The sequence below is a fragment of the Vulpes lagopus genome, chromosome 11 (assembly GCF_018345385.1).
Source record: "Vulpes lagopus strain Blue_001 chromosome 11, ASM1834538v1, whole genome shotgun sequence".
In the NCBI taxonomy this organism is placed as follows: Eukaryota; Metazoa; Chordata; class Mammalia; order Carnivora; family Canidae; genus Vulpes; species Vulpes lagopus.
Genome location: NC_054834.1, coordinates 103009830 through 103022747, shown reverse-complemented (window position 1 = coordinate 103022747; position 12918 = coordinate 103009830).

Sequence of the window (12918 nt, the reverse complement as noted above, 5' to 3'; positions counted from 1 at the left end):
CCTCATGTTGTTAACAAAGTAAATGTAATCCACAATCACTGAATAATCAAAAACTGTTAATTTGGGGTAATTCAAACTCTTTAGGCACCTGTTTTTGTTTTTTTTTTTTTTTACCCCCTAAAAGAGCCACGGAAGACCTTCGATACCCATCCAGCATAAAGGTAAGCTGGAAAGTACCAGTTGAATCTGAATTAGCAAATGAATCGAGAATTTAGAGAGCATTTTTAAAATTGTCTTCATGTGGAAAACAGGCCCATATTTTCTCTCACACTAGTTGCCCACCCTCAGCTGCAAAAACACAGGAACCAGAATGTTGCCTCAGGCATCAAAATTTTCTCCTGGTGAAATATCAGAAAGGGAGACAGAACATGAGACTCCTAACTCTGGGAAACGAACTAGGGGTGGTGGAAGGGGAGGTGGGTGGGGGGTGGGGGTGACTGGGTGGCAGGCACTGAGGGGGCACTTGATGGGATGAGCACTGGGTGTTATTCTATATGTTGGCAAATTGAACACCAATAAAAAATAAATTTATAAAACAAATTAAAAAATTAAAAAAAAATTTTCTCCTGGTATTTGGTGCATGATGTTACTTGGTCAGACTCTTCCCTGGATCTTGAGCTTTTCCTTGCAATTTGCTCTAGGCTGGGACCTGGGCCCCAAGTCCCCCACTCATACTTTCTAGTCTTCTAGTGACGTTTTCTAGCCCTAATCTCCCTGTTTTCCGGGTCTTTCGATTATGCACACTCCTGCCCTCAACTTCGTCCCTGAGCCTTGGCTGATTTTCCAAATACTAACCTATGTGATAGAAACAGCCATGTGTCACCCAGATCTCCTTTCTCAAAAATACTTCTTGGCCAGCTGTGGTAAATATGGTCAGCAGACTAAGTGCCAGCTCCATCAGGGACTGCCTCACCTTCAAATTGCCATCTGCCCCATAGTCACACCCTTCCTTGAGGCAGCAGGCACCCCATGGTGGCCCACGCATGGTGGCCCAATGATGGACACTCTCAGGAGCCACTCTTGCTCCAGAGCTCCCTGCAAATTGACCGCGGCAGAGCGAGGCATGTCTCACAGTCCAGTCTCTCCCTATGCCCAACCCTGCTTCCACCTCTTTCATTCATAGCTATCGATGTCTAGTAAACATCCTGTATCCCCAATAACCATCACACTGTCTGCTTCTAGAGAGCCCAACTGGCAACAATGTCTAATACTCTGAACTAATATAAAAGTCAAAACTGACAAAATTGAAGAGGTAGGAAGTGAAGCAGAATACACATGAGCAACACTCAGGGAGCAACGTATGATGACATATGAGCCTTTACTGTTGAAGCAATGTTGATAATGCTAATGAGTCCTCACTGTACTGTTTTTAATACCAGCTTATAATGTAGGAAAGCTACTTTGCTTTCTTAAAACTTTGAGCCAAAACTCTCTTCTAACTCACCCTCTGGAAAATTCTCTTTCATTTTAGGTTGATGATTCTTTTGTGAGATTAGATAGATAGATAGATAGATAGATAGAATCAATTCTGAGATAATTAGAGCATAGCTTACATTCCAAATGAGGATCTAGGAGAACAAAACAATATATCATAGAATTCATAAGAATTTCATCCTGCTGATTACCTATTAACAACCCTCGCTTGTTAGAAATTCACTTTCAATTACATATCTTTCAGTTTTAAAATAATTTTAGGATAGAGTGGATCTTTTTTATCTCTAAGATACAGTGAACTTACTGTTAATATTTCTGCTGCTGGTTGGTGCCATCTTGTATTGGCTGGAATCACTGATCCCCTACATTATTGTGATATTTCCCTATATTATTGGAGATAAAAACTATCTTTGATCCAATGCACCTAATGTCTAGGAAAGACCTTCGCCAGACTGGAAACCATGCAAAGGAACTGTCTTGTCTTTGCCTGAGGGTGAATATAGTTAGTATTTTCCAAACTCCCTCTAGTCACCACGCAATCCTTTTGAGTGGCGATTTCTGTGCCAAGCCCATTCGGCTTGGCCCCTTATGAGTGGTTCTGAATTCCAAAGGCTGCTTGTTTGAAAATTCATGAGCTTCTCAATGATGCGGTTCCTTTTTTGGCTGCCCCACTGCTCAGTTAGTTCAGACAACAAGCTGCTTAGGGATGGATAATTTTTCCATTTAGCTGCCAAAACCTACAGGGGGGGTTGGTATTTTACTGCTATTGTGGAATTTTCAGAAGTTTGGAAAACAGAGGATTTTATTTTTTGTTTTGTTTTGATATAGGACATTTTGACAATGGCTTTGGCAGTGATACAAAAATCTCCATGCCTGTAAACCAGAATAACATTTTCAGCCATCTGGTTTGCATGTAGCACCCTCTGAGTCGGATAGATATAAAAACAGTTAGCAATTAAGAGGTTTAAAATGGCTTTCCCATTAGTTTCTGAACTGTACTAACCCAAGATAAAGATACATCAGGCAGAGAAGGGGTTGCTGATTCTTTGTCAGCACACTTCTCTTTATGATAAAAATCGTCTGACACTTCCATTACTACTTAATTTTTCAATCTCCCTTCACTATCTTCACAACTGTTCACGGATTTCTGGACTCAAAATTTTCTTTTGTCCTAAATATAACATCCCCAATCATAACAAACTACAAAACCCATTAAAAGATCCACTATATGCCCCGTTATGTTGATTATTCTCCTTCTCAATATGACTGAGGCTTCATACCAAAGGACAGAGGAAAACTCTCAGAACAGCATAATGTGAGTCACTATCTTTTAATTTTAAATTTCAAGGCTTAGTCGTTATATGATAAACAGTAGATATTTTATCAGGATAGTATTAATAAAACACACAAGAAAGTTTTGATCCTTGAAACTGAAAAGACATAGTTCTTCTGTATCAGGAATTGTACCTTTTGACCTCTTTTAAAAACTATTCAAAGATATCTATTATAATAATTTACAAATATATGAATAGCGCTACCAACTTGGAGTCTTGTCAATTTCCACTACAATAATAAGAGACCAAAGTTATCTGATGCTCTAAAAACAAATTTTGAGAGGTTGGGCTGAAATAAAAGAGTAAAACGAGGTAGAATTTGAGAAGAGTTGTCTAATTTCCCCCATCCAGCTTGTTCTTCAGAATCCTATCCTGCCTGTCCAAGAAACATGATCTGCTAGTAACCTGAAGAAGAGGCTTTATGCTGTCACTTATTTTGCACATTTTACAGAGAACAACATATTTTTATCCAAGGCTTTCAGAGATTTCTCACTTAGTTGTCAAGTTCAGAAAACCCAGAGCTGGAAGAGATCAGACAGGAATTTTCCCAAACAAATTAGCATGTTGAAGGAGGATGATGTAAATGGCAGCATGAATTTCCCCTTGCTTGAGCACGTTTTGCAGCACAGCTAAGACATTAACAAGTGATGGCCTCATGCACTTGGGCTAGTGATTTACGAAGTTGCTTCCTGATTTAATAGAGTGCTAGAAAGGATTGTTGTTATACCAACTAAAAGAATCATAAAATGGTAATGAATGTTATGAAACTTCATGAATATTTCATCTAAAGATAGGCTGTCAGATTTATCTTGAGGTTAAAGAGCACACGGGGCATAAATCAGGCCCAAGGTGGAGTTGCTTGAGGTTCATAGTTGGTGAGAACTGTTTACATGTTAGGCAAGGCTATCTGTGAGTGTTTATTACTTTAGTCACATGTTAGACCCTGGTTAAGATAAAGAAAAAACTTCAGTTTTCAAATAAATCATTTAAAAAAGGATCAGCAAGGATTTCTGGGAAGTATTAAAGGTATTTTTTGAACCCAAATTGGCTTTACTATAATTTTCTCATTGAATATATTAACTATTCAAAACTATAATCAATATTCAATAAAAAGCTGCAATAAAATGGAATAAGGAGCATAAACCCATTCTTTAGTTGTGAACTGCACATATAATCATCATTTTTTTAAATCTTTAATATATCATCAGTTTCAAGGCAATTTCTCAGTTGAAATATTTATAGTTAGTTTAAAATTCATTACTTATTTTGTTATGTATATTTTATTTCCTCCAACAGAATCCCCCGAAATTATGCTTCCCCAGTCTCCACTAAAAACACAGAAGTGAAATTTAGTTCAGTGATTATGAACTTTAGTTGTAGCTCTATAGCTAACTGAGAGCAATCCCTTTAATTCCTTTAAATTAGGTTTTTCTCCTTTCCTATGTTTTTTAAAGTATAACAAATATTATTTAAAGATAAAGATAACCTTTCTGATTTTTTTTTATTTACAGGGCAGTGGAAACTGAAACCTAACAGGTCATTTATTCATTTGATCAGTCACCCAGCATAATTTTGAGTACTTACTATGTGCCATGTACCTTGCTAGGTGAATGGGATAAAATGATGGATGAATAAAAGTCACTACCAGTAGAATGTTTTACTTCAAGTGTGGTACCCACAAGGAAATAAGCAATTATAAAAAGTGTGATGGCTGACATAATTGGGGCTATTATGAGGGCACATGGAAGGGATATATTTTCTCAAATCTGGGGATCAAAGATGGCACTTGGAGAAAAAAGATCTCAGGTCAGACCTATTGGGATGAATGAAGTTAGGATGAAGTAAGGTGTAGGTCAGGAGAAAAGAAAATCACATGATCTATTACAGGAGGTAATGAAAACTTGTGATGGCTGAAGTGCACTGAATGTATACTTTTGGGAGTAGGATGAGAAGGCAGTAAGGGGTGAAGAGGAGAGCATAGACCATGCTTATAAATGCTGCAAGAGGTTTGAATTCCACCTCAGGGCAATGGATTTCATTGAAGGGGTTTCAGGAGTGTAGTGATATCATTAGATTCTCATTTCGTCTTGTTCAAAGTTACATTTCTTGTTAGGTCTTTTTTTTTTTTTAAGATTTTATTTATTTGTTCATAGAGACAGAGAGAGAGAGAGAGAGAGAGAGAGAGAGGCAGACACACAGGCAGAGGGACAAGCAGGCTCCATGCAGGGAGCCTGATGTGGGACTCGATCCCGGGTCCCCAGGATCACACCCCGGGCTGCAGGTGGCACCAAACTGCTGCACCACCAGGGCTGCCCTCTTATTAGGTCTTGAAGAATACTTTATACTTCTACTCTTCATATTAAAATTAAAATCAAGAATTTGATCAGATGTTTTGAGTCAGTGATTGATGGGTTTTGAAAGTAATTTTATAAAGGGGGGGGAGTAAAATCATTTATGTAAAAATTGCTGAACATCACCCAGTTCTTTCTTAAGTGGTGGAAAAGAGGGTGATCAAATAAACACACCTCCCTAAAAATAAAGTCAGACTGGGTTATTTACCCTGAAGAACTTCCTGATAAGAAGTAATAGTTCCAAAGTTATATCATGCAATCTCTTTATGAAGCTCTTAAAAATAAAAATTATCCTTCATTTTAAAGAGGAAAAAGGTAGCTTCTATATTACATTCTAAAGAAATCATTCCCTAAGGTTTATTTCTGTATTTCCACATCTTCATCCTGCTCAATACCTTAAAAAAATGTAGTACTAAAATAATAACTAATAGTTATTTTAAAAATACAATATACCAGTCTCTGAGTATTTTACATATACCAGCTAATTAAAACTCCTGTTTTACATGTATTAGCTTATTTAATTCTCACTCAGAGAATATGTTAAATATTATTACATCTTTTTTAAAGATGAAGGAATTAGATCAGAGAGTCAACAAAGTTGCCTAAGTCATATGGTCAGTAAGTTGCAGAGCTAGGATCTGAACCCAGGGAATCAGGCTCTTAACCACAATCCGTGTCAGTCATGACATACTACTTAGCAACATAGTTTACATAGTTTTGATAGTAATAATCAGAAGGAACATAAACGAAAATTGCCATCACAGAAAAAAAAAAGCCGCTCCTGTCTATCCTTAAATACTGTTTTATGTGTGTGTATGCAGGAGTTCATATTCAGAGAAAGAAAAAAATCCCATTTCGTTCTCTGCAAGGCAAGTGTACTTTTGCAGATTTGACACGCAGAGCAGGGTATCCGTACATCGATTATTGATGAATGAAATTTGACTGTGTTTTTGCGTCGATGCTTATGTACAGTAAATGCACTGAATCCATGGTATTGCTTATAAGGGAATAAATAATTTTTAAGACTTCCCTTTGCAGAATATATCATACTGAACTGTCTGTCACATTGCCCTAAGCTGAGTTATAATGTTATTACCTAATAGATGTCACATCCTTCATTCAAAATGAAAATTGTGTTTTTAATTTCCAAAGAAAAACACCCTACGTGTTTAAGCTGATGTATAGGGCATAATACCAAAGCGTCCCCAACACAAAGAGTCATTTGTTCAATTTTCTGACCTGCTCCAGCCTAAAGAATAAGGAGACCATAGGATGACAAAAGGTTTCCAGCAGAAACGGATTTACAGTCAGAATCAGTTTCCTATGTTTTCATTCATTTTGAATGAATACAAAGAATAATCTCTTGCTGCTAATACAAATGCAGCAAACTGAGCCATTAAATTGACAGTGTGATCTATCCCACTTCACACTGCTTTATAAGCAAAATGTATCATTCTCGGGAGCTTTCTCCTGGTTAAATAATTGTAAGAAATATATCTCTTGCCATTACTTTTATTGATAAAACACAGCATGTCATCTTAATTCATTCTTCCACTGCTCTATTTTATCATCTTCTACCGAGTGATTGGGATTCTGATCACCCTGCGTTTGCTCTCAGATTGAAAGCCTCTATCTACTCATCTGTTATTCTTCACGAAGAAAAGCTCTGGTGTAACATCTGTTTTCTAACTGAATCTTCACTAGAGACTCAGATGCCAGCAAGCAATAACCTTGGGGTTCCCTTAGAAATCCTCCAGGGTCCCTGCTATGTCAGGGCTTGAAGCTAACAGAATTAATGGACGAAGTGTTGTTATTTGATTTTCATTTCTGAATTTGATTTGGAGTACACAAGCTTGGTGGAGTAATGATAATGTTTTACCAATCTCTGAAGCAAGTCATCACTTGATGAGAGGTTTAGAAGGCTGGAAGCTTTAGCTGCATATCTTAAACTTCATCCTTTCCCTTTTCTTCTGCTGACATTCAACTAACTACGCATCTTATTTCAATATCAGAATGCAGCATGCATTTGTGTTGTCCCAATCAGGCATTTTCATGGAATTTCCCACTTAAAAAAAAAAAAATTTCCAGGGATGATGTGAGGGGGGAGAGAGGAAGGAGGAAGAGCAGAGGGAGAGAGAGAATCTTAAAAGCAGGTTCCATGGACAACATGGAACCCAACACAGGGCTTGATCTCACGACTCTGAGATCACAAACTGCGTCAAAATCACCAGTTGGTTGCTTAACCGACTGAATCACCCAGGTGTCTCTGAAATTTTCCACTTCTAATAGCAAATGGAGTTTTACAGTTTTAGTCTGAAACTGGCATCAGTTGGAATTTTTTTTGTGTATTTCCTCATGGAATTTGCTGAAAATTCATTTATCCACTTAGTTCAAATTATTGAGGAAAGTAATGGACTTAATCAGAAGCAGATTTTAGCCATGACACATGTCAAAAGAAATACATAACCTAGAAAATTTGTGGATATCGATTATCTTTATAATTAGTCTTAAGCTACGCTAAAAGCTAAACTGTATACTTTAAACTGACGTGTGTGTATACTGACACGCAAACACTCATACATAAACACTCACAGATGCCATGTGTATACAGTACATTAATAGAATTATTTATTAGCTTTCTTTTTTCTCAGCTTTACTGAAGTAAAATTGACAAACGAACTTGTAAGATATTTAAAGTAAGTATCATGATGATTTCATATACATATACATTGTCAAAGGATTCCTCCCACCTCGCTAATTAACACATCCATCACCTCACATATTTATTTTCATTTATTTTTTTTTAGTGAGAACATTTACGTTCGATTCTTTTAGCAAATTTCAATTACACAAAATGGAATTTTAGGTCAATATTAGAAGCAATGTGTCACCTACTGTTTAATTATCCATTACTATAAAATCCACTCAAACTGAGCAATTTAAAGCAAAAACATTATTTTTTACAAGTGTCTCGGTTGACTGGACACAGTTGGAAAATTCTTTGTATGGCATAGGCTGGGGTCACTCACTCAACGCATTCAGCTGGAGACTGAGCTTGACTGGAAGGTCCCAGAAAGCTTTACTCATATGTTTGGCACTCTGGTGCTCTTCTATGTGGCCATGCCACATAGCTAGCTTGAACTTCCTCACAGCATGGTAATCTCAAGACAGTCAGATTCTTTTTTTTTTTTTTTTTTTTTTGAGTATAGTTGACAATGCTACATTAGTTTCAGGTGTACAACATATTGATTACCATGTAGGTATAGTTACCATCTGTCACCCTGAAAATTTATTACAGTGTGACTGACTATATTCCCTAGGCTATACTTTTCATCCCTGTGACTTAATTTATTATGTAACTGGAATTCTGTACCTCTTGATCCCTTTCATCTCTTTTGCCCATCTCCCTACCCCTCTCTCTTCTGGTAACCACCAGTTCTCTGTATTTATGAATCTGTTTCTGCTTTGTTTGCTTATCGTTCATTTGTTTGGCTTTTCTTTTTCTTTTTCTTTTTTTTTAGATTCCACTTATAAGTAAAATCATATGTGATTTGACTTTCTCTGACTGACTTATACCACTTATCTTGATATCCTCTAGGTCCATCCATGTAGTCCCGAATGGCAAGATTTCATTCATAATTTTTTATAATATGATATATATTATTTACATATATGTGTGTATCATATGTATATATATACACACGCACCTCTCACATATTCTTTATCCATTCATCTATCAATGGATATGTAGGTTGCTTCCATAAATTGGCTATTGTAAATAATGCTGCAATAAACACGAGTGTGCATTTATCTTTTCAAATTACTGTTTTCATTTTCTTTGGGTAAATCCCCAGCAGTGGAATTACTGGATCATATGGTATTTCTATGTTTAATTTTTTGAGGAACCTCCCTACTGTCTTTCACAGTGGCTACACCAACTTCTATTTCTACCAACAGTGCACAAGGGTTCCTTTTTCACCACCACCTTGCCAAACATTTGCTATTTCTTGTCCTTTTGATAATAGCCATTCTGACTAGTGTGAGGTGATATCCCATTGTGGTTTTGATTTGCATTTCCTTGATGATTAGTAATAACGAGCATCTTTTCATGTGTCTGCTGGACACCCATCATCTTTGGAAAAAAAAATATCTACTCAGATCGTCTGCCCATTTGTTAATCAGATCGGTTTTTTTGGCGTTGAGTTATATGAATTCTTTGTATGTTTTGAATATTAATGTCCTACTGGAAATATCATTACAAATATCTTCTCTCACTCAGTAGGCTGTCCTTTCATATTGTTGATGGTTTCCTTTGCTATGAAAAACTTTTTAGTTTGATGTAGTGCTGATAGTTTATATTTGTTATTGTTTATATTGTTATTTTTTATTTATATTTGTTATTTTGTTTCCCTTGCCTGAGGAGACATATTTTTAAAAATGTTAAGGCTAATGTCTAAGAGATTACTGCTCATGGTTTTTTTTTTTTTTTTAGGAGTTTTATGATCTTAGGTCCCATACTTAGGTTTTTAATCCATTTTGAGTTTATTTTTGTGTATGGTATAAGAAAGTCGTCCAGTTTCATTCTTTTGCATGGAGCTGCCCAGTTTTCCCAGTACCATTTTTTTGAAGAGACTCTTTTTCCTGTATATTCTTTGCCTCTTTTGTCATAAATTAATTTCTATATAAATGTGGATTTCTTTCTTGACTTTCTATTTTATTTAATGGATCTATGTGTTTATTTTTGTGCCATTATCATAGTGTTTGATAGCTATAGCTTGTAGTATAATTTGAAATCTGGGATTGTGATACTTTAATTTTTTTTTAAATTTTTTAAAATTTATTTATGATAGTCACAGAGAGAGAGAGAGAGAGAGAGAGAGAGAGGCAGAGACACAGGCAGAGGGAGAAGCAGGCTCCATGCACCGGGAGCCCTATGTGGGATTCGATCCCGGGTCTCCAGGATCGTGCCCTGGGCCAAAGGCAGGCGCCAAACCGTTGTGCCACCCAGGGATCCCCTTTAAGGTTTTTTTAAAAAAATAAACTAACTTAATTTATTTGAGAGAGTGTATGTGTGGGCAAAGTGGGGGGGTAAAGGGAGGGAAACTCAAGCAGACGCCCCACTAATGCTGAAGCCTGACAAAGTGCTTAATCTCATGATCATGATCTGTATGGAAATTACCACTGGGATGGACACTTAACCAACTGAGCCACCCAGGTGCCCCATACTTCCAGCTTTATTCCTTCTCAAGATTGATTTGGCTATTCAGGGTCTTTTGTGGTCCCATACAAATTTTAGAATTTTTTTCTAATACAATTGGTATTTTGATAGAGATTATACTGAATCTATAGATTATTTTGGGTACTATGACATTTTAACAATATTAATTCTTCTAATCCATGGGCATGGTATTATCTTCCATCTGTTTATCATCTTCAATTTTTTTCATCAGTGTCCTACAGTTTTCAGAGTATAAGTCTTTCATGTCCTTCATTACATTTATTCCTAAGTATTTTACTCTTTTTGATGCAATTATAAATGGATTGTTTTCTTATTATCTTAAAGAGATCTGCTACTTCATTATTAGTGTATGGAGATGTACAGATTTCTGTATATTAATTCCGTATACTAATAATTCTGTATATAATTTCTGTATATTAATTTAGTATCCTACAACTTTACTGAATTCGTTTATCAGCTCTAACAGTTTTTTGTGGCCTTCAGGGTTTTATTTATATAGTATCATGTCATCTTTAAATAGCGACATCCCAATTTGGATGCCTTTTATTTTTCTTCTCTGGTTGCCATGGCTAGGATTTTCAATACTATGGTGAATAAAAATGGTGAGGGAAGCCCAGGTGGCTCAGCAGTTGAGTGCCTGCCTTTGGCCCAGAGGTGATCCTGGAGTCCCAGGATCGAGTCCCACATTGGGCTCCCTGCATGGAGCCTGCTTCTCTCTCTGCCTGTGTCTCTGCCTCTCTCTCTGTGTGTGTCTCTCATGAATAAATAAAATCTTTTAAAAATAAATAAATAAATAAATAAATAAATAAATAATAAATAAATAAATAAGCTGAAAGTGGACACTCTTCTCTTGATCTTAGAGGAAAAGCTTTTAGCTGTTCAAGACTGAGTATGCAAGCTCTGGGTTTTTCATATATGGTCTTTATTATGTTGAGGAATGTTTCTTCTGAATTGACTTTGTTGACTTTTTATCATGAATGGTGCTGAATTTTGTCAAATGCTTTTCCTGCATCTACTGAAATGATCAAAAGGTTATCCTTAATTTTATTAATTGGTGTATCATGTTGAATAATTTGCAGATATTAAACCATCTGTGCATTCCTGGCATAAATCCCGCTTGATTGTGGTACATGATGCATGCTGAATTCAGTATGTTGAATTCAGTTTGTTAATATTTTGTTAAGGATTTGTACATCTATGTCCATCAGGGATACCAACCTGTATTTTTCCTTCTTTCTTTCTTTTTTTTTTTAATAGCATCTTTGTCTGGTTTTGGTATCAGGGTAATGCTGGTCTTGTAGAATGAATTTGGAAATTTTCCTTCCTCTTCTATTTCTTGGAAGACTTTGAGAAGGATAGATATTAACTCTTCTTTAAATGTTTGATGGGATTCCCCTGGAAAGCCATCTGGTCCTAGAATTTTGCTTATTAATAGATTTTTTGGGTTTTTAAATTACTAATTCAATTTAATTGCTAGTAATCTAAGTCTGTTCAATTTTCTATTTCTTCCTGATTCAGCTTTTGGAGGCTTATGTTTCTAGGAATTTATATCTATTTCTTCTAGGTTGTCCATTTCTGGCATATAATCTTTCTTAGTAGTCTCTTATAATCCTTTGTATTTCTACAGTGTCAGTTGTTACTTTTTCTCTTTCTTCTCTGATTTTATATGATTCCTCTCTTTTTTTTTTTTCATGATAAGTCTGGCTAAAGGTTCATCAATTATGTTTATTTTTTTTTCATCATCATCTCCTCCATCTGCTGCCCCTCTAGTTACCCCTCTAGTACCTCCAAGCAAGTTCATCCTGCATCTAGTGGCCAACACCAGGATGGAGAACAAGAACAAAGATGAGGCACCTTTACCCCACTCAGGGGGTACCAGGCTGGAGTGCAGGTCACTCAAGCTTGGATCATGCCCTTCCTCCTCCTCAAACTTAGGTACACCCTATGCAGTTATACTCCAACCTCTGGGCATACAATTGAGTACAAGAGAAGGAATCCATTGTCCGGAGACCAGGGGAGGATCTGACTCTTCAGAAGTCTCCAGAGTGGTGCCCTGCACCAAGCCTGGCAGATTCAGAAGTTCAAGGCTCACCCTCTGTCTTGTCAGCTGGGAAGTAGCTACACTTACTCAGAAGAAGGCTGAGATCAGAAGAGTTCCCTACTTTCCCCAATCCCCATCCAGGGTCAACAGACCATGCAGCCAGCCTCACCACAGGTGTCAGACCCCAATTTTCATTATTTTTTCAAAGATCCAGATCTTGGTTTCCTTGATGCTTTCTATTATATTTCTCTCTATTTCATTTATTTCCACTCTGATCTTTATTATTTCCTTCCTTCTACTAACCTTGGGCTTTGTTTTTTCTTCTCATTCTAGTTCCTTTAGGTGTAAGTTAGATCTTTTTTTTTTTTTTTTTTTTTTTTTTTGCTTTGGCCTGTACAGGATAGTCAGATTCTTGCACAGCAGCTGGCTTCAAGAAGAATAAAGTAAAAACCTCCAGTCTCCTTCAGGGCTAGGCCTGGAACTGACGTAGTATCACCTGTGCTGAATTCTGTCAGGCAA